The 27,207-nt window shown below is 36.9% G+C and overlaps 1 long non-coding RNA gene across 2 annotated transcripts; it reads left to right on the top strand.

The window, feature by feature from the left end:
* Positions 1-575: 575 nt before the first annotated feature.
* Positions 576-26,550, top strand: LOC310891497. 2 transcript variants are annotated; one of them, XR_014577610.1, is made up of 4 exons: positions 576-11,463; positions 17,303-17,366; positions 18,297-18,399; positions 22,536-26,550. It is a non-coding gene; the product is annotated as an uncharacterized lncRNA (long non-coding RNA). The 2 variants fall into 2 exon arrangements; XR_014577611.1 differs by lacking the exon at positions 22,536-26,550 and adding an exon at positions 21,665-22,508.
* The last annotated feature ends 657 nt before the right edge of the window (positions 26,551-27,207 follow it).

Below are 27,207 nucleotides of genomic sequence, written 5' to 3'. Positions count from 1 at the left end.
ATAGATTTATCAACTTAATCTACACTTGAGAAATGCACATAAATGAATGTGAGAAACTCTATTTATTTATTTATTTATTTATTATTTCTACAGAACAAATATAAACATTTTTAAAGGCCTGTAAACTTTGACATAATGTTGTGGTTTAACCCGGCTGGCAGCTAAACACCACACAGCCGTTCGCTCACCCTCCCCCCTCCCTCTCTGGGATGGGGGAGAGAAACGGGAAAGTGAAGCCTGTGAGTTGAGATAAAGACAGTTTATTAAGACAGGAATATAATAATAGCAATAATAATAATAGTGATAATGATAATAGTATTAATAATAATAATGTGTACGAAACAAGTGATGCACAATGCAATTGCTCACCACCCGCTGACCGATGCCCAGCCTATCCCCGAGCAGCCGGCCCCCCACCCCGGCCAGCCACCCCTATATATTGTTTAGCATGACGTCAGATGGTATGGAATACCCCTTTGGCCAGTTTGGGTCAGCTGTCCTGGGTCTGTCCCCTCCCAGCTCCTGCTGCACCCCTAGCCTGCTCGCTGGCAGGACAGAGCGAGAAGCTGAAAAGTCCTTGGCCTGGTGTAAGCACTGCTCTGCAACAATTAAAACATCAGCATGTTATCAGCGCTCTTCTCATCCTAATCCAAAACATAGCACCCTACCAGCTACTAGGAGGAAAATTAACTCTGTCCTAACTGGAACCAGGACACATAGTTTTACTGGTATATTTTATTTTATTTCAGTGCCATAAACTAATAGAATTTATACAGATCTCTGATGGATGTTTGCCCAAGAGAGGAAATTCAGTGATGCAACAGATCCTTATCTCCCCCATTGCCCTATGGCAGAGTTTATGGGATAGCACTGGTGACCATGTGAATGATACAGGTCATGAGAAAGTGAGCAGGAAAGCGAACAGATAAATCTTGTTGTGGAGGCAACAGCTTTTCATAGTGATAATCCAGGCACAAACTGAGGCTGCCTAATACACTTGCTAGCACCTCACAGGCAGCAGTGATCCTGTGCCACCCAAATTACTGCTGATGAAATGTGTCCACGCTTCTTGAAGAGAAGGTACCCCAGCTCCCCTCACACTACCTCCCCCTTCAGAAAGCTGCTGTCCATCTCTCTTACTGTGTCATCCTTATATTTATGAGCAGTTATCTAGGTGTTGTTACTTACTTCACACATTCTGCAGATGTTAACACTTTCAGACATGAACACTGACCCACATAAAACCACAGTAAGTTATTTTTTCCAACACATAATCACTAGTCTATTTTTAACCAGTTCTTTATCCTTTTTTGTGTCTTAATCTGGATCTCTGAAGCTTGTAGTTTTTAAGCTGAGGCCTGTCATGTAAAACTTGATCAAAGGCTCACTATAAATCCATGTAAAATATATTATATGCACAGTCATTATCGACCTTGCCTGTAAAATGAAGATATAGGTACAAAAATCTCAGGCAATAGCAATGTATTTGCAAGCATTACAATATGATCTGCTGCAGACGGCTATTCTTTTGATGTTTCATTTGTAGTATATTGTTCCATGAATAAGGTAATCCTTAATAATTTTTACTTTACAAAGTACAGAAAAGAACACCATAGTAAGTAAGCCATATAAAAATCTGAAGTTTCTCTTTAAAGACAATGTTTTTTTTTTTTTTTTAAACTTGGATATTTAAGATTTTTTTTTTTCATTTGTTGCTGAGCATTTCAGTTAGAACTCTTATGTAAAATTTTGCATATTTAAAATTCTCTGGTCACTGTTGACAGTAAAAATTTTGGTTGGAATACAGTAGCATACGGTTCTGTGAATCAGGAGACTCATGTTCTTACCAGTGAGAGAGTGTACTTGAGTACCCAGGTCGGCTGGAGTCTTTGCATGAATTCTAAATTATCTATGTAGTTTTTTTAAAATGTGCCCAACTTGTCAGAGAGACATGAAAGGAGCTGCAGAACAGCACAAGGAGAAACTCAATTCCTCACTGTATTGCTGCTGACCTCCTAGGTCCATTGTTCTGCAAACTGGCTCAAAGCAGAGCTTTTTGTCAGTGACTGAAAAGGGGCATTGATTCTGGCAGTTGCTATTCAGCACAGCAGGGACAAGTGTACTATTGGAGGTGGGACCAGCAAGGAAATTACTATTAGCATATCCAAGTTACTGTACAGATGCAAATTTAGAGTCATTCAGTTCCTTTAAAGTTCGACCTTTTGGGAAAGGTTTTATTCGCCTTCATTTCTTTATTCTCCTTTATACCCCTATTCCCCTTCATTCCCCTCTGGATAGCTCTGTACAATTCCAGAACTTGTAGGCTAGATCTCTGCATTGAGCCCCCTATTTCCTGATGTGATATATGGAGTAATAATTCGTGTCAAGAAAATGGTTGATGTTAATAAAGAAGGGGGAGATGTGGGAGTGTGGCCACGGGGGTCGACAAGCCCCATGGTTTGTGATAACATCAGACTCTCAACCATGAGGCCATCAGGAATGTAAAGAGTTTAGAGGGAACAAAGAAGGGTGATTCAGGAGACGCCATGTTGTCTCGGGTTGCTTGTTCTCCCGCCGTGAAGGCATGGAAGTTGCTGGGTGTTTGCTGGTTGCCGGGCAAAGTTGTTCGACCAGTGAAGAGTTAGTGGAAAAGGACTGCTGTGGGGCGAATGGTATAAAAAGGGAGCCTGTCCTCGATGATGAAAACAGGAACAGGGAGATGAACAGGAACAGGGACAAGCTAACAGAACAGGGACCAGGACAGGAACAGGGACGTTGATCGCCTAACGAAGATGGGTTCGGCCGAACTCAGCAAACAGCTCTAAGAAGCTCGTATAGAAAGTCACTGGAAATAGGCGCACCGGAGCTGGAAGGAAGCCCAAGCTGAGAGAAGCAGACCCGCGCACGCAACTGCCGCTCGCTTGCCGAAGGTAAGCAGTTGCGTGCTATGGGGAATCATACGTCCTTAGAAACAAAGACTGTCCTGGTAACCTTACAGCTTATTCCTTTTATTAACAATCAGTTTATGATCCTGAAACATGGGACCAAACTGAGGTCAAGGTGTGGGACTCTACTACTAAAAACGACAAGGTTGCGGTGGGATTGCTCGGCACCTGGCGAGCAGTCTCTGAGGCCTTGAAGAGCCATGTGCGACCACAATCAGAAACGTGTAGTTTGTCACATAATCAGGGAGCTGCAGCCTCGTCCACCGATCCTTTTGCTACACCATCGGCCCCCCCGCCGCTACCGCCATCGCAGGCCTTTGCTGTTACGCCCCCTGGTGACCTGGGCGTTCCTTTTGATCCGGGCCCTATCCTATAGGCCCTGAAAAGGAGCCGGATCTGTTTCCCTTCGATCCGGGAGGAACAGGATACATAGACCCGAAGGCCGGGTTGCTTAACAACTGAAAGCGAGACATATTGTTCCCACGACTGGCCCTGGAACTCTCCGGTGTTTGTAATCAAGAAAAAGAGTGGAAAATGGAGACTGTTACATGATCTGAGAAAAAATAATGAAAACATGGAAGATATGGGAGAACTTCAACCAGGATTACCATCTCCAACTACGCTCATTATGTATATATTATATATTAATGTCATGGACATTAATAGTAATAGACTTAAAGGATTGTTTGTTAAACACTTGCCAGAATTCGGAAAACTTTGCCATGTTTATTTTTCAATTGATACCTTTTCTGATTGTACATATGTATAGGCGTACTCGGGTTTCTTATGAATATGTAAAAGCAATGTTCTATGTATTTAGTTCGACGGGTGTGTGCGTGTTGGTAGAGCGTGGACTGCCCGCGCACCCAGCGCTGTTTACTTGCCTTTTATAAACATTACTAAATTCAGATTGAGTTGTATCTTCATTTATAACACTGATGATAATATTAATGTGACAGACATAGCAGAGCTTGACATCTGTGAAATCTTTCACAGTGATATTAGTAGTTGATGGTGAATGGCAAAGCTTTCCTTGGCAAAACAAATCTGATTTATTGATTTCACTGGAGGGTCAGAGAATATAAAACCAAAAATAAAATATAAGGTTAATATCCATGATGCTAGCTACAGTTTAACTACCTTTCCTGAAATTTCTAAAATTTCCCCATCAACATTAACCCTTCAACTATCTAGAAACAGGATTGCTTTCTCTGTGTTTTTATGTCTCTTCTCCAATGTGCTATGAATTACAGACTTGCATCAGCAGCTTCAGGCCTCTGGCTGCTTAGTTTATGGTTGAGAACATCTTTATCTACCTCGGGAGTTTTTTCCCATGAAAAGTTACCCATTATTACTGCACTAATAATCTGCTCTCCTTTATCTTGTTACTATTCTGTATGATAGAACCTTATCACATCTTACTTAACATTCTTTTCAGTTTCTGTCTAATAATCAACTTTGATTAATTCAATAATATATACATGCAGATACAATGAAGTTCTTGTTTTTAGCAATATTAATGGAAACAAATTCCTGAGTTCTCATGTTGTGTGAACTGATCCACCATGCAGAAAGAAACTTAGGATTTTATTGTCTCCAAAGGGTAAGACAGCATACGTTGTAAAAACAGTTGGAAAAAAAATGTAGGAAAAGCTATGATAATTGCAAAGGAAGGGAAGGGGAAATACCAAACTTAGAAACATTACAGAAGCAGCATGGGCACCTAGTGAAGAATAACACTGCTACCATCTTTCTCTTCTGAAAATTGAGCTAAAGCAAAACAACAACATTGCAAATACTAAAATTCTTTTCTTGTATTAACCGTAAAATATTTCATTATTGCACTGGAGCAGATAATTAGGAAATTATAGCTACTATGATTTGATGAAGTAACAGAATTCTGAAGCATACCTGCTTGACAACCCTTAACTTCAAAGTTCAGCAAGATTTTTGAAGGATTCCTTCTACTTTTTACCTTTTTGCAATTCCTTCTCTCTCCACTGCATATTTAGCTCTTGATCAGGGATGCTTTGTCTTACTAAGGAGTTATGAATAAAATTTAGAGTTCATAAAAAAGGCAGCTGGGGAGTAGTGTAGTCAGAAGCCAGAGTGAGAAACGTGAAAAACAATACTAGTAAATATAATGAGACTTATGAATGACAGCATTCTACCACATGGTTTTGCTTCCCCCAAGGACATACATACCTTGAAGAAACATGATTTAAAGAAACTGATAGGATTCTAAAGGAAAGGTTGTTCTCCTTTGTATCATCCATTAACTCCATGAGGAACTTGTGGCAAGCATCCAGTCCTGGTCATCGTCAGCAATGGAGTTACGCTATGGAGTTGCTTTGAAGGCATATGCATGTGCTGACAAACTTTCTGATGGTTAGAACAGGATTCAGTTCCAATAGTGATAAATATCTTTTATTTTGGAACTGGAAAACAGTGTTCTGCCTCTAAATTGTGTTTAGGTACCTATACAGAGAGTGTCTGTGAATCTGGAGTTAGGATTAATTACACAAATGTAATTCTGTATCACCTTGTTCTGTACTGGATTATTTCTTAAGAATGCACTGACACACAATATTATGCTGTCACAGGGGAACTTATGGCAGAATGGCTGCAAGAACAAATCACATCACTCAATAACATAGAATCTAAAATTTATTTTCTAAGTGGGATAGATATAGCAGATGTATAGTAATATCTATTCTAAGATTTTTAGGACATATATACACCCTGTATAACTACTTATGCTAGCCAAAGCTCCTGCTTCTTTGGTCCATTCGTGCTTGGCACTAATTTTCAAATGTTAAGGTATATAAAAAAGATATGTTTAATCTTAGTGGTAACTTAACCTAAATGAATTCAGAATTCCTTTGGGAATATAAAACAGTTCATCAGGTCTACAAAGAATTATTTTTTCAGGGAAGAATCTTGATGATTTATTTATAATATTCAAAACCAATTAAAAAGTTCTCTAATAATTAGAACTACTTAATCTTCTCTAAGGCAACATGAAAGTGAAAATAATTAAAATAACAGCAGTGAAATTGATTAGGAAAAATAACTATACTGATTGTAAGACATTCTGAGAAAAAACTTCTGGGAAATTTACCCAAGTATTTGATGTCCTCTGGTTGCTAAAATTATCTGTATTTTCTATTTACAAACATATAGAAAGAAAATTATAAACTTAGAAGCTCTTCTCATGTAGTACAGATGAGAATTTGGGAGCTGAAAAAATGCATACTTTCTCCTTTATACTTATATAAACTCCATGAGAAATACCACCTACACGGTAGCTATACTACAACATAGTTTAAAGCTGCTGTGTAAGAACCTAGTTATTTGAATGAAAAAATAGTGGTTACAAACTGTTTTGTAATCTCCACAATGTAATTATCCTGCATGTTATGAAAGTCTGGCAATGTTTTCCTGTGTTCCTTTGGAATCAATTTATTAATTAAAAAATTAGGTCAGCTCCACTGACCTAATTAACTCTAATAAAACCAGCTAGATCACAATTAAGATTCTCCTTTCACAGAGGTATTTTTTGTCTCTTTAGTGTCATTTGTAATTTAAGTCTGGAGAGCTAGTACAATTCTTTTGTTCTCTTTGTATTTTACTCATTGCTACTTGATCTGCTTATTTAAAACAATACGAGTCCCACAGCTAACAGAAGCCAGGGACAAACTTTGAATGCCAAATTTAGTATATGTATTATTCATGTAATTTGTGGTCTCTATGAAAATATAAGTGAGAACAAAGTCTGTGCTAGAAGGAGGAAAGTTTTATAATCCTAACTGTATTGTCACTGCATCTTCCAAGGAACCAACAAGGTTACTGACTTATGTGGGCTGAGCTTCATGAATTATCAACTTAGGAAGCACTGACTAAACCTGTGTTACTGGGTTAGGTTTGTTCCACTGAGGAACCGTATTGCTAAAAGACAACTTTCTGCACTGCAGAAAATAAATAGTAAGTTACTTTTTGATTAAATTAAAGCAATATCTCTATCCATCTATACCATTTTTTTGAACAATACCAGGGTAATTTCTTGTTTTAGGTTTATAATTACAAGAAGCTTTTTGGAACAGGATGCTGAGATGTATAAACAAAACTCTGTAGAAAGCTCCAAAGTATATAGTCTAAGCTATTTGTCTTAGTTTCCACTGCAGTTGGTTAATGGTGAAACATAGTCCACCTAGATGGTGTATTATCTAGCTTAGGCACCTATAGCAGAGATACACTACTTTCTTTACAATTATTTCTCTCTGCTTCCTAAAAGAGTTAAAATATCTTAGATGAGAAGTGTAATCTTTCAGATAGTTATAGTAAGTTAAAATTAATTATGCTTGTTACAGTATGACTATTAGACAATCCGTAGGCCGGATTGTCTGATCATTCCTTACACAGGAGGAATCCACAATAAACGGAATGAATACCATAACAAAACTCCTAAGTAGCCCCTGAAGAGACAACCGCAGGAGAAAATGAGCAATCCTGAAAGACTACATACACTAGAAAGTTTCTTAGCTGCAGGAAGAAATTTTAAGAGTGAGAAACTCCCACAGCTGCCAGAGTTCATAAATGTGTCAAAAAAAAATGTCAAATAGTTAGATGACTCAATTCATTCAAAATAACAAAATAGTGATCATCCAGAGATAATATCTAGTGTGGAATTAAAAATACCAGCTGAAAGATGACCTAATGTCCCCATAGGCCCATTTTACATAGGCCCTAAATTCTGCTGTTCCCAAAAGTTTTGCTAGAAGAAAGTGGAACATTATGGGAACTGATTCCACTCAAGAGCCATTGTTGGTAACAATCAATTTCAAAAAACGCCTCACTTGGCAAAAGATGACTGTAGCATTGCATCCGTCATGCTCATCTTGTTATATAATGCACATTGCAAATTGCTTTCATCTTCTAAGAATCACAAGGAGGGCTGTGGTGTAAACACTACGACCTTTTTCTTTTGAGGGTACTCAATATAATTAAAACCTCCAGTATATGATTTGAATATAATTCAGTTAGACTCTGCTTCAAATTGTTTCAGTATTCTTATCTACGAATTTACATTATAACAGACTTTACTTCTGGAAGGGATATTATTGGGTTAAAAAATGGCTGGATGGCCAGGCCCAGATTGTAGTGGTGAATGGAGTGAAATCCCACTGGCGACCAGTCACCAGTGGTGTTCCCCAGGGGTCGGTGTTGGGGCCCATTCTCTTTAATATCCTTAGGGATGATTTGGATGAGGGAATTGAGTGCACCATCAGTAAGTTTGCAGGCGACACCAAGTTGGCGGGAAGTGTTGATCTGCCAGAGGGTAGGAAGGCCCTGCAGAGGGACCTGGACAGGTTGGATCAATGGGCAGAGGCCAATGGGATGATGTTCAACATGGCCAAGTGCCAGGTCATGCACCTTGGTCACAACAACCCCATGCAGCGCTGCAGACTTGCGTGACTAGAAAGCTGTGCAGAGGAAAAGGATCTGGGGGTGTTGGTTGATGCTCACCTGAACATGAGCTGGCGCTGTGCCCAGGTGGACAAACAGGCCAATGGCATCCTGGCTTGTATTGGGAATAGTGTAGCCAACAGGACCAGGGAGGTGATCATCCCCTTGTACTTTGTTCTGGTGAGGCCGCACCTTGAGTACTGTGTTCAGTTTTGGTCCCCTCAGTACAAGAAGGACATCGATGCCCTGGAGCATATCCAGAGAAGGGCTACAAAGCTGGTGAAGGGCCTGAAACACAAGTCTTATGAGGAGCATCTGAGGGATCTGGAGTTGTTTACCTGGGAGAAGAGAAGGCTCAGGGGAGACCTTATTGCTCTCTACAACTACCTGAAAGGAAGGTGTGGGGAGCTGTGGTTTGGCCTCTTCTCACAGATAACTAGTGATAGGACAAGAGGGAATGGCCTCAAGTTGCGCCAGGGGAGGTTCAGGTTGGAAATTAGGAGACATTTCTTCTCAGGAAGAGTAGTCAGGCATTAGAATGGGTTGACCAGGGAGGTGGTGGTGTCACCTTCCATGGGGGTGTTTAAGAAAAAGTTGGATGTGGTGCTTAGGGACATAGTTTAGTGTGTGATATTGGTGGTAGGAGGATGATTGGACCAGATGATCTTGGAGGTCTTTTCCAACCTTAATGATTCTATGATTCTATGATTATAATAATATATGACGTAACAGTAGTTATTCACCAAATGGCAAATAACTCAAAAAAAAAAAAAGAACTATTTCTTGGAATTCCAATAAAACATTGATAATTCATAATTCCACGATGAACTGCAGTTATGTGAAGAGAACCTTAGACAGTTCCTGTACCTTTTGGTTGCCTGTTAAAGGATAGGTAAAGAATGGTCACTGTCATTTAGATGGAAATTTATTTTCTGTATATGTAATGCCATCCTGTGACTATTTATCCTTCATCCTATTTACCTGTCAGTACATCAGTGTATTACAGTTCAGGTACAGCAAGTTGCGAGTGATTGTGTATAAATCATAATAAAATATGTCACATAATATCTAGCTTTCCGTGTAGTATCTGAGTTATCTGGTGAGAGTATCTGGACATTTAAATTGTATGTGGTTTTCCATTAAACAAAAAACAGCCTGGCTCTCCAGACAGCAACTTGATATATTTGTAAACACAAAAACACACACAAAAACACCATGGAAGAAACTTTTGTTTTACAAAATTCTTTAATTCCTTATGAGAAATTCAAGAAGAGTATTTTCTAAGCATAAAACTTTCTAAAAGGCCGATAAGTAGAAAAAATGGTGTAATGATCTTAAGTGAAACAACACAAGTTACATCAACTACAGTTATCTATATATATATCTCTTTCTAAAAATGTTATTCTTGTTGCTGGGGAAATTAAATGATTTTTTATTTTAGCACTTCTGTGTGTGCCCATAACTCTATAAAATGAGAAGCTGCTGTGTTGAAGTGAGTTTAGCTTGAGTTTACTGGATGTACCTAATATAGCACATTTTCAACCCTCATAAACATAATAAAGCAAAACATTGAGATATTATGGAACTTACTGGAACTCTAGTCAGCAAACAGAACGTTTACTTTTCTTGTCCCTTTGGCTATATTTTTCTTTGTTTTCTTTATCATAGAAGAAACTGTTTCTATTTTATACAATAAAAATAAAAATTGGACTTGGAGAAAGGTAAAGAAAAAAAAATGTATAACCAGCCAGTACAGTTACAATGCTAGTGGATTTGAGATTTTTTTTTTTTTTAACCAAACTGTTAGGAATCAGGTTAGCATTCTTGAACAAACCACTTACAAAAATCTGGAAAGAAATCTACCTATGTTATGCGGGGGCATCTTCTGGAAATAGAGAATGTAATAACCATCTCCTCATTTCAGGGAAAAAGCACAGCTTGGAAATTTGATGGGTTTATAAATACTCTTGAAATTTTCCTTTTAATGAGATGGATGGATTTGTAAGCCTTTATGTGCTAAAACTCAAATATTCTGGGTGGTTAACTCTTATAGAAAAACTGCAGAGATGAGTAATTGCATATCCAGATGACTAAGAACTATCTTAATTAAGACGTAAGGAGCTGATGTTTCCACGATTTGTCATCTATGTTGATGAAAATTGAATTTGAAACATGCGCATTGTTGTGTGTGGGAACACTAGCTGTAGAATAGAAATTATGACATCTTTGGCACCATTTTGACAATATCATATAGATGTAAAATGTATGGACATTTTCTGCTCAAAAAGTGTGTTTTACCTAGTATGAACAGGGATACATAAATATATCCTTCACTTCAAGCAACAAAATCTTGAATCCTGCCCCTGCCCCTGCCCCTGCCCCTGCCCTTGCCCTTGCCCTTGTCCCTCCTCCTAGTGTTTCATGAAGGGTGAATAAAGACTTTGAAAGAAAGGATAACGTGATAGTACTCTTGCTTGATTGTATTGATTTGGCACTTTATCATGGTATACTTCCAACAGATGTGTGAAATGTGAGCAGCAACAGTTCTGCATAAACAGGGTCACTAAACTTAAGCTTTTGTTTTTTGTTTTTTCTTCCCTATTGCTACTGTTGCTACTCTACTCATACAACTGAACCTAGGAGGTGAGTTGACTCATTACTATCTCTTTTGGAAAACAAACAAGAACCCCCCTTATTCTGTTACTAAGAGCCCTAGTTCTCAGGTTAAAATGCATAAGATAGCATGAAGTCAGTGCTGGGGTTTAAATCTGTTTCAGTTTGATTTTCTTTTAGCATGCTTTTGAATTCATATTTAATATTTTCATATTTCATATTTCAACTGCTTAATATTAATTTCATTTTATATTTCCAGTGGGAATCTGGTTCTCAAAGGATTTTCTGCAGCACTGTCCAAAACAACATCACAGGGGAATGGAGATAATTGAGCTTGTATTATGGTTGGGCTCATTTTTCTCTCTCTACAATTTTTTTTTCCTCAGCATGACAGTTGCGATCTCCAAGGAGAGAATTAGAGAATTCTTTTAAAAAACTGGTAAGAAGTATCAGCCCTTTAGAATGATTCTATTGTATCAGGTCAACAGGATAATTAATTATTGAATTTAAAATATTCTGCTGATCTTTCTGCTTCTTCGGATGTGCTGGGCCTTACACTAACAGTTTTTCTTTTCCTATAAGAGTAGTGAACTGAGTAGCTGAATACTGCAGTTAGACGACATGTTGTAGTGTGTCTAAAGAATTAAACTTCACTAGAACCTTTTAGCTTATGTTTTCTGTAGCCATAATCTTATCTATGGTAAACATTACTTTTAGTTACTGACCTGAGTCTAAGGAAGAACATTTTGGATTGTTGAGTAACTGGGTTGATATATATATATATATATATATATATATGTACATATATATTTAAATTATTTTTGGACTCTCTATTTAAGAAAACATAGTGTAGCTTTCTGAAGAGCAGACTGCATTGATTTCAGTCCTCCATATGCCAAAGGAAACACTTGTGCTTCTTCATTCTGTATTAAAGAATTAATATTGTCCCCCAGGGCTCGGTACTGGGGCTGGTCCTCTTTAATATCTTTATCGATGATCTGGATGAGGGCGTCCAGTGCACCCTCAGTAAGTATGCAGATGACACCAAGCTAAGTGCGTGTGTCGATCTGCTCGAGGGCAGGAAGGCTCTGCAGGAGGATCTGGATAGGCTGGAGCGATGGGCTGAGGTCAACTGTATGAAGTTCAACAAGGCCAAGTGCCAGGTCTTGCACCTGGGGCGCAACAACCCCAAGCAGCGCTACAGGCTGGGAGATGAGTGGCTGGAAAGCTGCCTGGCCGAGAGGGACCTGGGAGTATTGGTTGATAGTCGGCTGAATATGAGCCAGCAGTGTGCCCAGGTGGCCAAGAAGGCCAACAGCATCCTGGCTTGCATAAGAAGCAGTGTGGCCAGCAGGTCTAGGGAGGTGATTGTGCCCCTGTACTCGGCTCTGGTGAGGCCGCACCTCGAGTACTGTGTTCAGTTTTGGGCCCCTCGCTACAGGAAGGACATGGACGTGCTCGAGCGAGTCCAGAGAAGGGCAACCAAGCTGGTGAGGGGTCTGGAGAACAAGTCTTACGAGGAGTGGCTGAGGGAGCTGGGCTTGTTCAGCCTGGAGAAGAGGAGGCTCAGGGGCGACCTTATCGCTCTCTACAGTTACCTTAAAGGAGGCTGTAGCGAGGTGGGGGTTGGTCTGTTCTCCCACGTGCCTGGTGACAGGACGAGGGGGAATGGGCGAAAGTTGCGACAGGGGAGTTTTAGGTTGGATGTTAGGAAGTACTTCTTTACTTCTTTACTTCTTTAGGGTTATTAAGCATTGGAACGGGCTGCCCAGGGAGGTGGTGGAGTCACCATCCCTGGAGGTCTTTAAAAGACGTTTAGATGTAGAGCTTAGTGATATGGTTTAGTGGAGTACTTAGTGTTAGGTCGGAGGTTGGACTCGATGATCTTGAGGTCTCTTCCAACCTAGAAATCTGTGAATATTGTTCAGGTAGAAGTCGTCATCTGACTAGGTATAGACTGCCACAGTGAAGACTGAATAGTATATGCTCACTTTGCAGTCAGTGAAGAGAAATAGGCACTTGTAGGACATGGGTGTAGTATCTAGACATATATCATCAGTAGAGATTAGATAACTGAAGGTTTTATCTCTCTTTATAGATAAGTGTCATTTTCTTGTTTTGAAATAACCTGAGCACAACGTGTAAATTTCCTGTAGAGGTTCAAAGGAGAACGAAGTGCAACAGAAATTAATTGTTCCTGGCAACAGAATGATTTTCCTCTTTAAGGGTTTGGGATCAGTTTTCTTAAAGGGATATGGCTGGTCCCTAAGAAACTAGTAGTATGAAATAGTAATAGTAATCTATAGCATAGCGGTATGTTTCTATGGGTACAGTGGTTCTCAAAGTTTTTAAAAAAGAAATCCACTTTTGCAGGGCCACGTGTCTTTATGTTCCACCTTTTGCATATAATCCAAACTAATTTTTTTTTTTTAACCTTTATTTTTTATTAACCTGTCACTTAAATTTAAAATGAGTAGTTTTATATCTAGGAAAGATCTTTCATTCACTTTTCCTCTCATATTGAAATCTTAGTAACTACCACTGTTTTTACTGGTTCTCAGCAGAGATGGCAGCAGATTGGTTCCTGCAGGTTGGCATACTAATAGGACGCTGCAGTTACGCAAGAATGCAAATTAAGTACCAGACCAAAGGATCGTACAGTTTCATACTTCGTTGACAGCAAACAGCAGATGTTTTAGAGAAGTGTTAGAACACAATACTGCTGAGTAGGAAGCACAAAACAGTACTTCCGCTAACACAGCTAAATTTTCAGAGAAATAGTTTATATGCTTCCCAAACCACAAATTATATCTCTATTCTTGATACATATTACATATTTGTATTTTTTGAACTTTTGCGATGATCTTTGTATTCGTAATAGTTTTTTGCCATCTGTTACATTCTGTAGCAATCAGCTCTATACTTTACCAATGTGTGGTTGATAAGAATGCACCTCCCCCCCCTTTTTTTTTTCTGTTTTGAAAAACTGTCTGCAAGTGTTAATGTTGGAAGACTGGCTGCTAACTATCTTTAATTGGCAGTAGCATTCATTCCTGGGCAGAGGAGTGAATACTGCACTGCTCCTCTGGAGCTGTTGGATGAAATAAAATGTAATAGTTCCTCTACTACTATATATTTCTTGTTATACTTTCAGATGTTTCTCTATTGTTATAAAATATTACCATGAACATTAGAAAATAGGTGTATTTGAATAAAATTCCCATGAAAATATTTGTGATTTCAGAAAAAAAAAACTTTAAAAATAGGACAGATAATAGAACGATTTATGGATGGTTGATGAAGGAAACTTGGAGAGAAAGACGGATGAAAGAAAATACAGTATTTTTCTATATATAGTGAGAAATTACATCTAAAGGAATCTGAAAACCCCAGTGTAAATGTGTAGAATTAAATAATACCGTTTGGGCTCATGCACAGTTTTTTAAATGTACCCAGTGTGTAAACAATGCAGCTCACTCATGCCATCGGTTTTATATATATATATATATATATATATATTTCACACACACAAAAGAAATATTTGTTGAAAGATTAACATAAAAAGATGTATAATTTAATAGTTTTGATCCTCAGTAGTGCAGAAAGAAAACATTTTGGGATGCTGATTTGTCACTTTGGTTGAAGCACTGGCTAAGAGCTTTGCTGTAGCAAATGCTTTTAATAAATTAGTGGCTTTATTATAGTGAAGTGAGAACAATGTTCATGCCTTTACCCCTGTTCATCCACCTTACCATTGAGAAGCAGTAATTTTTTCTTCTTACGTTGGGGTAGCTTTCCCTATAGAGGAACTCTAAATCTTTGCTGTCCCATAAATATATGAATATAAACAGCGATTTATTGCAATTTAGCTCCTGTTTTGGTGGAGGAGGTTTATGGTGCTGAGAGAACTCATTAATCTAATTCACAGCTCATAGTATAAACATAACCTTTACAATATATAACAGCAGAAATTATGCATGGTTATGATTTACTGTTTGTGTTTTGTAAGGAGAAAGAAGTGTGAACTTGTCTTGTGACTTCCAGTTTTAATGCTCACTGATTAAGTTGAAAAATTAATATGAAACTGCTATAAATAACAATCTATGTATATTTACATTTTGATGGTTTTTTTTTAATAAAATATTAAAATTAAGATGCTGTGAGAACAGCATATGTGAGTCAGACAAGCAACCTTAAAAGGCATATACCAGAGCTGCTATTAACCTGAGCAATTATTACAACAGAAAATCTGCTTAAAAGATAGATTTCTGACATTTTCTCTCTTTTTAACATTATATAACACAGAAAAATAAGACATTACTGTGTTGTGGAAGTGTTAAATTGCTCTTTAGGTCTTACATGCTTAAGTATGCATATTTTATTAGGATTCATATTCTCACTGAAGTGGAGAACTCCAATTTTGAATTGAGTGGATGTTAATATAATAATTGTAATATATTCATAACTTGTAATGCTTTTATGAGTTTACCTATACTCAGACTGAATTTTAAGAGAAACCTAAGATGCTTAAAAAATAGGCTTTTTTTTCTTTTTTCTTTTCTTTTTTTTTTTTTTTTAAAGTAATCAAAAGAATGATCATATTTTGGTGTTTCCATTTTTGGTCACTGTGCAGCAAATTTTGAATTTCTTTCGAAATAGCTCTTATAATTATGAATTCTCATTATTTTTAATATATTTTAAGAACATTCTAGAATGTGTATATCATACTCTAATATTTTTCAGAGTATTTTGCCAACATCTGCAAGTGATGTCATTGGAATATTGCATGGTTAAATACATTTAGCTGACACTTTTTTGAATATTTTACAATTTATACATGAGAGTTAAAAATATTTTATTGAGATACCTTACTAATCAAATCATAGCTCTTCTTATAGAGCCATATTCTACCTATAATCACTATTTCAGTAGAGAACGTTCAATTCATAAAAGTAAACCTTAAATAATATTTTTGTTTTAAAAATAGTATGGATAGACTATTATCAAAAACAACAACAACAAGAAGCAATCTTAAAAATAATGTGAACTTCTGTTCAGGAATCATGAAAAAGTTAGGAAACGTTAGTGATAAACTGTATTGTAAAATTTGTCTTTTTGCTCTCATATTGAAAGCAAACCTGCAATTTAAATTCACTAAAATTATGATTTAAAGTTCTATGAGAAGATTTTATTATTGAAAGTCTTAGCAAATAAACACTGTAATTCCTTTAAAATGTAATAAAAATAGCTTAGTAGAGAATATTTTACAAAGAATGGTGATTATTTTTAGTTTTTACAAATACTTTTAATTATTTGTTGTTCATTTTCAATTTGAGCCATATATTAATTGGTGATCTCATAAGCACCTGTGACCAACATTTAGTCATAAGATGCATATATTATTTTAATCTATAAGATATACAAGATATAGATATATATATAAGATAAGATATATAAGGAAAAAAGCTATATCCTTGTACATTTCCTCACAGTTTTTCCCAAATCCTTTGTTTTGTAATGTGACAGTTTCTGTACAATACAAGAAACTCATCTGAAAGTTTCTACCAATATAGTAGATATTACAGCAGTGCAGCTGTATGAATGCTATATAAATTTTAAATACATATATTTATTCTCAGTTAGATGGTGTTAATTATTCAACTTTTCCTTCCAAGCTTTGAAAGGAAGAAAGAAATAAGATCCATCTCTCTAAGAGTTATTAAGAAGAAAATACAATGATATCTATAGAGACATTGCAAGAACATAGGGACAAAGATCTTCCTTAAAATGAATGTTTTTTTTTTTTTTTAAAGGGGGGGGGGGAAGGAAAAAAAAAAGCAAGAGATAGAAAACTTTTAAAATGTTAGTGACTTAGAAAGTTAAAATACCATAGTACACATTGATGTTTTTACGTGTATAGAGCAATATATTATTCCCAATGTTAAGTAGAAGATGTTTGGATGACTCTGGTTAAAGTTTCTATGCAACGGGAGGACACTGAGGACACATCGCTGTTTGTAAAAAGTTTTAAGTAATAGATTGATTTAACTCTCCAGTAGAATTTAGCAGGTAATTTCCTTAGAATCTATTTTATATTTCAATCTTAAAGGGAAGCAGTAGAGTTCATAAACAGTTTTCCTTATATTTTGACAATGTACTTGTCTTTTAGAGATGATTAAATATTAAAATAAACCTTTTATAATGTAGTGACAGATGTTTTCAGCTATAAAATATTCTCAAATCTATTTATTAAGCTCATAATTATCTATTTCTTCAAGCAAAGGGAGAAGAACCCATTATCAATTCTGAAGAAAAATATATATGCGGTTCTGGTGGACTCAGGTAATATAAAGCAGTTGACCACATTGCAGAGGTCTGAATCATAACAGCGAAATATTTGGCAATGTATTCTGAAGATTTAAAACATAAGAGCCATATACTGACCCTAAATTGTGTGATCAATAATAATGTATGAACAATAATGCATGAACAAAGTATTGAGAGTTCTGCTATGGTACTACAATATGGAATTACAATACTCTAAGTGAATCAGTCTAGCTGATAAGAAAAGATTTGTTTGAATGCTAACTCTACTGAGTGGACAGTCAAAAACTGACACTGGCATATTTCGGAGAAGGGCTTTATGTAAAGCAAGCCAGCCTAAATCTAAAAAGCTTAATTATTTAAATTATTTATCTAATTATTTAAATATTGTAATAACCATAAATCCCTATAGTGTTACACAAATCTGCAGGTACATTTTAGTAATACTCGAAAGCCAAATAAGGACAATTGGCTTATAGCTTTGGTAAATCAAGTTTAATCATTCAAACCAGAAGATAAATGATTTTGATCAAATGGAAGACCTTTGTATGACAAGGTTGTTTCCCCTCTAGACTAAAGTTAATCACAGCAAGTAAGATTTCTCATAATCCTACCCCAATCTATTCCCATCATGCACTAATTCCTTCTGAAAATACTCAAGATGAAGAAAATAAAGAACATATATTCCAATAATACATTTCAACGTTATATTCATCAATGTCACATGTACACTTTCCTACTGACTACCAAAATAATCTGGTTGATAGAATTTAAAATGTTATTTTGAATTCTATTGATGAACATTTATAATTATGCTTTGTAATTAATTTAATAATTGCATTTTATTTACAATTTAATAATAGCATTAATTATTATTTTGAAAAGAATATCTAATATCTAATTTTAATAAATTTTATTTTTTTTCTTGTAATTGTCTTCCTAAATCAGATAAACTACCAAAGTAATGTATGAAAAGCTTCAAAGAAGTGGTGGGAGAGTTTGTGAAGGCAGATATTACATGATATGGAAATATCTGAAACTAGCCATCAAGGTGATTTTTTTTTCATTAATACAAATGTGTCTAATGGAATAAGAATGTTTAATAAAATGAACATCAAATTGGTAAGAAGTGAACAGTAGTGAACAAAGAAGTGAACAATTATATTCATTCTTTAGTCTAAGAACAATTTGAAAACTCTCTGCAAATAAACCACATTACTTACTTCTCCGTAGGAACTAACTTATTGTCCCCATTCCTTTTTCATCAAGTTGAGATACCTTTTTCTAAAGAACATTTGAAAAAAGAAGCTTCAACTTTTTTAGGTTATTTTCCTATAAGAAAACAAGAGTAAAGTGAACAGTCATACTATATGAAGGATGCTGATTTACTTGTTTTTAGCATTGCACTGATTATCACATAGAATCTGTCCTTAGAAATATTTTCTATGTGAAACAACATTATGGATGTGTGACACACGCTGTTTCCACCCCCCCCCCCCCCCAAAAAAAATAAATCATCATCAGCTTGCTTTTTTTGAATCATGATCTTCATGTATCCTAAGAAAGGCATATTGTGGGCTTAATTGAACAGCAGCTAGGAGTAATTCGGAGACATCACTGTGTCTTCACAACTCTAGCTCTAGGTGGGAACATCATGTAGGAGTACAGATTCATCTTTTAAAGGCACTGAAGTTCAAAGTGCCTTCACTAAATAAAGACCCTAGCTATCTCTAGCTCTGAGTATACTGCTAGAAATGGATACACCTGGAGAGTTATTATACTTATTTTAGACCAGCATGAACTGGTAGTTGGTTGACGTCAGGACTTTCAAATTATTTAATTCAGATCTTCTACAAAGAGATAAGAGATAAGAATCAATATTAGAATCATAGAATATCCGGAGCTGAAAGGAACCCACAAGGATCATCAAGTCCAACTCCTAGCTCCACACAGAACCACCACAAAAAAAAACAAAACAGACTGCGTGTCTGAGAGCATTGTTCAAATGCTTCTTGAACTCTAACAGGCTCGGTGCAGTGACCATTTCCCTGGGGAGCCTGTCCCAGTGCCCAACCACTCCTACCAATGAAGAACCTTTTCCTAACACTGAGCCTGACCCTCCCCTGTCACAGCACCATGCTGTTCCCTTGGGTCCTGTCGCTGTCACTAAAGATGAGATCAGTGCCTGCCCCCCTGCATCCCCTCATAAGGAAGCTGCAGGCTGCCATAAGGTCTACCCTCAGTCTCCTCTAGGCTGAACAAACCAAGTGATCTCAGCTGCTCCTCTTACATCTTGCATATCTTGCATACATCCTGCATATTGGGTATGTATGGTTGCGCTTCTGTACTTTCAGTATCTGAAGGCCACATTTTGTGCATTTTTCTCCTACCACAGATTAATTCTTATATTATCTTTTAACAACTTGCCTGGGGTGACATTCATTTCACATACTTCTAGATAGGTAAACATCAGTCTAAGCTAGTTGTAAAAGCCTCTCCAAGGACAGTGATAAATACCTCCAAAAGAGCAGTCATCCTAACTGAAGACAGATGTGTAAACCAAAGCAGATGACTTTCTGTTTCTACATCTCTGGCACACAATCCCAACCTCAGGATATATGTCTGATGCTGTTTCAATGATCCAGCCTCCATATGCTTCAAATTAATTGCTTTACACTTCTTGAGCTCTCCCATTACTTTCTCTCCCAAGCCACAGACAATGGTTATATCCTCTTAAATTCCTGCTAGACAATTTGGCAGGAAAAACACAAAGGAGAAAATAATTTCATATTATTTCTACTTCATTATTATTAAAGCAAACGAAAATTTACAGGCAAGCTGTCAGCTTCTCCTCCTTCCTCTTGCCAGACTCCTTAACTGCAATGGAAGGTTCTGAAAATGGTATGTTCTGAAACAGAGGAATCCTCCTTCCCATGCTATGTACTCACACAGAAGATACAAATCCACCACACCACATTTACTAATACCTTGGAAAATTAATACGGATGGGGCAATTTCTTCCATTAGAAATAGACCAGTAGATAATAGATAATGCTCAAGCAACTCTCAGGCATTCTTCCACAAGATCTTGTGGATGCTTCCAATTGGCTGACAGGCAGGTCTCAAAGGGCTGTGGTAAATGTGGCTAAAAGGGCTGTGGTAAATGGGGCGACATCTGGCTGGCGGATGGTCACTAGTGGGGTCCCTCAAGGCTCCATTTTAGGGCCAGTCGTCTTCAATGTTTTTATAAATTATTTGGATGTAGGACTAGAAGGTGTTTTGAGCAAATTTGCTGACGACACCAAACTTGGAGGAGTTGTGGACTCGGATGAGGGTGGAAAGGCCTTGCAGAGAGATCTGGACAGACTGGAGAGCTGGGCGATCACCAACCACATGAAGTTTAACAAAAGCAAGTGCCGGGTCCTGCACCTGGGATGGGGCAACCCTGGCTATACGTACAGACTGGGCAACAAGACACTGGAGAGCAGCCCCGCAGAGAGGGATCTGGCGGTTGTGGTTGACAGCAAGTTGAATATGAACCAGCAGTGTGCCCTGGCAGCCAGGAGGGCCAACAGTATCCTGGGATGCATCAAGCACGGCATTGCTAGTCGGTCGAGGGAAGTGATTGTCCCCCTCTACTCTGCTCTGGTGCAGCCTCACCTCGAGTACTGTGTGCAGTTCTGGACACCACAGTACAAGAAGGACATTAAACTGTTGGAGAGTGTCCAGGGGAGGGCAACGAAGATGGTGAAGGGCCTAGAGGGGAAGACGTATAAGGAGCAGCTGAGGTCACTGGGCCTGTTCAGCCTGGAGAAGAGGAGGCTGAGGGGGGGACCTCATCGTGGTCTACAAGTTCCTCGCGAGGGGGAGTGGAGAGGCAGGTGACCTATTCTGCGTAATCACCAGTGACAGGACATGCGGGAACGGTGTTAAGCTGAGGCAGGGGAAGTTTAGGCTAGACATCAGGAAGAGTTTCTTCACCGAAAGTGTGGTCGCACACTGGAACAGGCTCCCCAGTGAAGTAGTCACTGCACCAAGCCTGTCTGAATTTAAGAAGAGATTGGACTGTGCACTTAGTCACATGGTCTAAACTTTTGGGCAGACCTGTGCGGTGCCAGGAGTTGGACTTGACTTATGGGTCCCTTCCAACTTGGGGTATTCTATGATTCTATGATCTTCCTTGGATAAGACATGAGAATACATTACAAGAGGGTATGCTTGTGCAGTGCTTGTGCACCATTTCCACAGATTTTCTGAAAGAGTTCACAATGTGAATTTTAAACTTTTTTTTTCTTTTTTTTTTTTTTAATACTGAGGACAAGAAAATCCCGTGTAAAGATTCTCCTTTTTGAAGCAAGATCCAAGTACTACCTTCTTGATCTTTCTTCCATGAGTCCAAAAGCAGATGCAGCCTTGATCTAGATAGTGGCTGGTACAGCAATAAGAACTGCAAAATCATCTCATGATGCAAAATGGTTCACCAGCTCTGGTGCTGGTAATCTGTTGGGAATAGTAATGATGAGGCACACAAATCTGAGTTGTCTGTTCCTGCAAATTCTGCGATGCAATGCACTCCTTTGCATGCTGGCGAAGAAGTATTGCTGGCTACTACTGTGGGAACGTGAGTTTCCAGATAACACAGACACATCTCTGGAGTGTAAGAATAGTTTTGTAGCTTCTCTCCTGCTCCTGTTTCTTGATTAAGATAAGATCGTATCACTGTCTTTTTGCTTGAGACCAAAGATCTGTAATGGACAATAATAGTCTGTTTCCAAGATCCTGGATGTCACCCTTGAAGAGAAAGTTGAGGTTTAACAATAAACTCCCAGTTTATTCTCAAATTCATTTTCTACTTCAGAAGAAAAGTCGGTAGCACTACAGGGACATACATAACTAGTTGTTTACTCTTGACATTGTAGCCCTATATATTCATTGTTCATGGTAGCAAATTGTGCCTTGCATGTCAGCATATTTCTTCACCTGCCTACCTTGTTCCCTCTCTCGTCCATTATCTTTGTTTCTCCTCTTTTCACCCTTGGATAGCACATCTCCATGAAGAGAGAAGCCCATATATCTCATTATTTCACACTTTCCTCTTCACAGATGGTAACCCCACCTGCAGATCTGCCCTTTTCTTGCCATTACTAACTTCATGCCCTGTTTAAACTCTGTTATGTTTGCAACCAGGTCACCTGCTGAGGGAATGGCTACTTCTGACAAGACCCAATCTCCTATTAAGTAAATGAGCTACAGACACAGAGGCCCAATTATTATTAAGTGTTAGCATAACTGTAATTATAAGTAGAGTGTTTCGTTACAATACAGCTGTTGAGGCTTTAATGCAACCCTGCAATGTGCTTTATTAATAAGCTGTATAGAATTGCTGACTTCACAATTTTCTGGATCACATTTATGATAACAAAAGAGGTTATGAAAATGAATTCACTACAGGAGCCCTACTGTGTTAGTTACTATGATTCACAAGTTTATTATGGTAATAAAGCAACATGAGACAATAACGTTGGGAACTGAAATACACTAATGATGCTTCATATTGTTCCAAAAACATTATGCAGAAGTGGTAAAAAGTGTTATGACTTGCAAATAGTCAAATGTAGCAGATGTCACACTACTGAATAAAGCAAGAGAGATGCTACTGTTAGCCCATGCACCATTTGTTGCTTTCTTCCATGGTCTTCCTAAGTGAAGAGAATGTTTAAGTTGGTTAGTTGGCAGAAAAAAATATGATTTTTATTAATTCTTATCAAATTATAAACTAATATTTGAGAGACAAACTGTGATCTTATCTTCACTAGATGTTTTCTACTTAACTTTATTGATACTTGGTAAACAGATTTCTGAAGCAAAAGATTAAGTGTTTGAAGGCAATGCTTCCACTATTCTTAAAGGTATGTTGAAGCTGTTCGCTAGTTAAAGCTGTTCAGTGTAAACCTATTTCAAGTGGCTTTGAGGAAATAAGAACATGACAGATCAGAACAACAAGGGAAATTTATGATGCTCCTTCCAATTTCTAAATAATGGCAGAGTCAACTGTCCCAGATAAACATTTTAATATGAAATTATCACATACTGTGTTTAATTTACTGTAAGCAAGGTTACAGCAAGATTCACTCCAGTTAGGATTATTCAAAAATAGGTGGCACTTTTTGAACATAAATTTTGATTAATCTGGGTATAACTGCATTGCAAATGAGAGTTCCAAGAAACCACTGTACCCTGATTGACTATGCTGTTTAATAGCTAACTGTATCTGTGATTTTTGCTTTCAGCCTTTTCAATTAGCTTATGCCAAGACAAATCTTCTCTAAAGGGTGTGATACCCATCATGAAGACCAGGTTTTGGTCTGTTTTTCTTTTGTTTAGCATTGTAGAACTATGCACATATATTCACAGGTCTTTTTATAGATATATAGTCTATATCCAAAAACACTGTTTTGCATTAAGAGATTCCATATGTTAGTTTTAGTGCTATATACCTGTATATAGTGTACAGAGGAAAAGTAATAAATTACTCTTGCAGCAAAGCTGTTCTGCGACTCTCATAAAATATGTCACATTAGTGAAGACTGGAGAGTACAGCATCCATTAAATACATTGCAGTATGATAAAAAGAATGATCATGATCATGGAAAAATTCTCATTTAAAGAAAGATTAAAGTAATGAATAGCAAAGTTATAAAAATATGTTGTCTCTGTCAGAGCACATGAACAATGAGGACATTTAATGAAATTAAAGATGATATATAAAAAATGATAACACTTTCTCAAAAACTGTATGGAACTCATTGCTATAGGAAATCTGCAAGGCCAAGAAAATAAAAGAAATTCAAATGGAGCATTTAGATTTTAGATAGAGCTAAACTGTAAGACAGAATCTGGTCTTCCTAAAAGCCACTAATATTAGTTCACGTATCTTAGTGGATTGCTTAATCCACTAAGTACTTTCATTCGTTAGACATCTGTTTGAGTTTTCATTATTCTGAAAATGACTTGTGTGTTTCATTTTGTTTGTCAACACATGCTTCAAATGTGTTTTCTGCTGAGAAGGATAATTTTTGTCCAATAGTAAAATTTAATTTCAAAGTGCAATTACATGGTTTTAAACAAACAAACAAACAAAAATAAATAGCTTCTGAGAGCAAATTTGAAATCACCAATCATTTTTGTATCCCAGCTGTATGTACTATTCATCAGAATCTCTCTTCTCTGGTTTGGTTTTATTATGCTTGCATGCAGGGCTTCCCAGTGACCTGGACAGAAGAAGAGCAATACTTCATGTACTTGTGGTTGCAAGCCACTTCTGTCTTAATGGAAAAAAGTCCTCTCCTAAGTCCTCTCAAAACAATCTCTTTGAATGAATGGTAAAAAGACTACATTATTCACCACCTCCCTCCCACAAAGCTTTTCCACTCTTTTTTACACACTTTTACTAAAGAGGTGTAGATGTACTATGAAACAAGATTCTCAAGGTGGTAATTTCCTATGGTTTCTCTCTAGTAGGAAGAGACAGACACTTTATCTAAGTAATTACATTTCTTTTTGAAACAACTCATTTGAAGGCTCCTTATACATTTAGTGGAAAATAGCAGGTAGCTTATCTGGAAGAACTATACATCTTTTTGCTTGCATTTAGAATCCCTCCCTTGATTCAAACAGAAAACTTAGACCTTAGATAGACTGAATTGACTTCATGGACCCAAACACGTAAAATTTCGGTAAGGTAGTAGTTAAAGCAGATGTCTAAACTAAGCTTCCATGCAAAAATATTCTGTCTTGAATTCATTGCCACTGAATGTTTTAAAACGCAATAGCCGGTGCTTCATAACACTGATCACTTAGAAATCTGGTATGGCTCAAGGTACCCCACTATTCTTTGACACTTCACTTTTCAGTGATTACTGAGAAATGAGAATTGCAAAAGAAGACTGGTGCCATGAAAAATTTAGCTAGACTTTAAAGTATTTGGAATGTGGAAGATTTAAACTTCACTTGAAATGTGTAAGAAATGGATGACAGCAGAAAAGAAGACATTTAGTGGTATTCTTATTTCTAAAGCAGCTATTTCTGAAGCATTACCTGCTTTCAAAACTGCTCAGTTAATTCAAGCAGAGGAGGCTAACTATATGACTATTACAGAAATGAGAAATACTTCATGTAAAATAGATGGAAAGATGCTTTTAATAGATTTTATTAAAATAAAAGCAGAGAGAAATTTGCAATTGATCATCTATGGATGAGATTTTATCTTGCAATTTAGGGGAATAATTGGAATCCCCTACTATGAAATAATTATAATAATAAAACGGATTAAAAAATGGATGAAAATAAGTGGTAGTTAGCAAAATAAACAGATTTTTTTCAGCAAAGGAAATTACTCAAACAAGACTGAATGTGAGGGAGAATGGATAGGATTCTTGAATTGTTGGAGAATGTACAGTAAAGAGTGATATTGAAAGAAAAAGATACTGGAAATTCAAAGCTGGAGTCTATCCAAAACTCTGCATTATAGAGGATCAAGACAACATTTAACATTTGTGAAAACACAGAGAAAATGATCATGACTAAGAAACTGCAAGTATCAGAACAGAATGTGCGTTATTAAGAAAGCGGATAAAGTACCATTCGTTCAGAAGAATTATCTATAACACAAAATAGTAATGAAGAAATAGCTAGAAAGCATATGGGAATTGTACTAATTTTAAATTGATACAAAAGGCAATATGGTGCTAGAAACAATGTCATTAGTAATGTTAAATAAATCCGTAGGTAACAAAAATGAGGCAGGATAATCATTTGGGTAGGAATTAGACAGTAGTATTGTCCACAAACATAAGTATATCAGATAAATAGATGCATAAATATATAGAAGTATTTGCAATTTTGAATTTCTACCAGCTGCTATGCCTATAAATAATTAGGTTATACATGGTCAATCACCTAACTTCAACAAGAATGAAAAACAAAAACAAAAACAAAACAAAACAAAACAAAAAAAACACAACCACCAAATAATGCAGAGTATGCAGATATCACAGACTAAGATTCTGGGAAAGTTCTCTGCACACTGAAGAAGAGATTAAAAGGGACTTTTTTACTTCATATACTTTGCTGTTATTGAACCATAGGAAAAATGCAAAATCAGGGAAAAACCAATAAGAAAGCAAAGTACTTGTGCTTATAGATAGGCTCAAAGAAGCAAGTACTTAGAAAATCAAGTAAGTTCTGCACAGATTATTTTGATATGAGAAGTGATTGTACAAGAGCATGTCTGGAGACTCCAGGTAGTTCTGTAGAAAGCCATAGCTTCTGGACTAAGGATAAACAGAACAAATTTAAGCTCTTTTTATTCAAAATACACATGGGACAAAATTAAGGTGTAGGAGAAGATAGTAAAACTGTTTCAATACCTAGTATGCCTACTACAACAGAGAATAAAGGATACTTCGTGGTAAAAATAAACACTGGAATTCTATGGATATATCAGTAACCCCAGAATACCACTGTGCAAAATTGTCCAATACAGCTGAGATGAAAAAAGACTTGAAATGCTTTGATTTTTTAATGTTTTTAGTATTGCATAGTACTACATAATTGTTCAAAAAGTTTACTGAACCATAGCCCTTTAGAACTGTTGTGATAAGCAAAAAAACCTTAAGGATATATGCCTACTGTAACATAGAAAATATATCTCCATCATGGTAGGCTAGCTACCTGGAATTTAAAACAACAACAACAACAACAAAACCTGACTTTCCTGCTCTGACTGCACTACAGACATACTTTAACTTATTCATAGTAACTTATGAATGTTAAGAAAACGTTTCATCATAGCTGTGTA

The sequence above is a fragment of the Anser anser genome, assembly GCF_964211835.1.
Source record: "Anser anser genome assembly, chromosome: 1".
Classification (NCBI taxonomy): Eukaryota; Metazoa; Chordata; class Aves; order Anseriformes; family Anatidae; genus Anser; species Anser anser.
The sequence above is the reverse complement of the archived record's forward strand: the minus strand, read 5'-3'. Positions and strand labels throughout refer to the sequence as shown.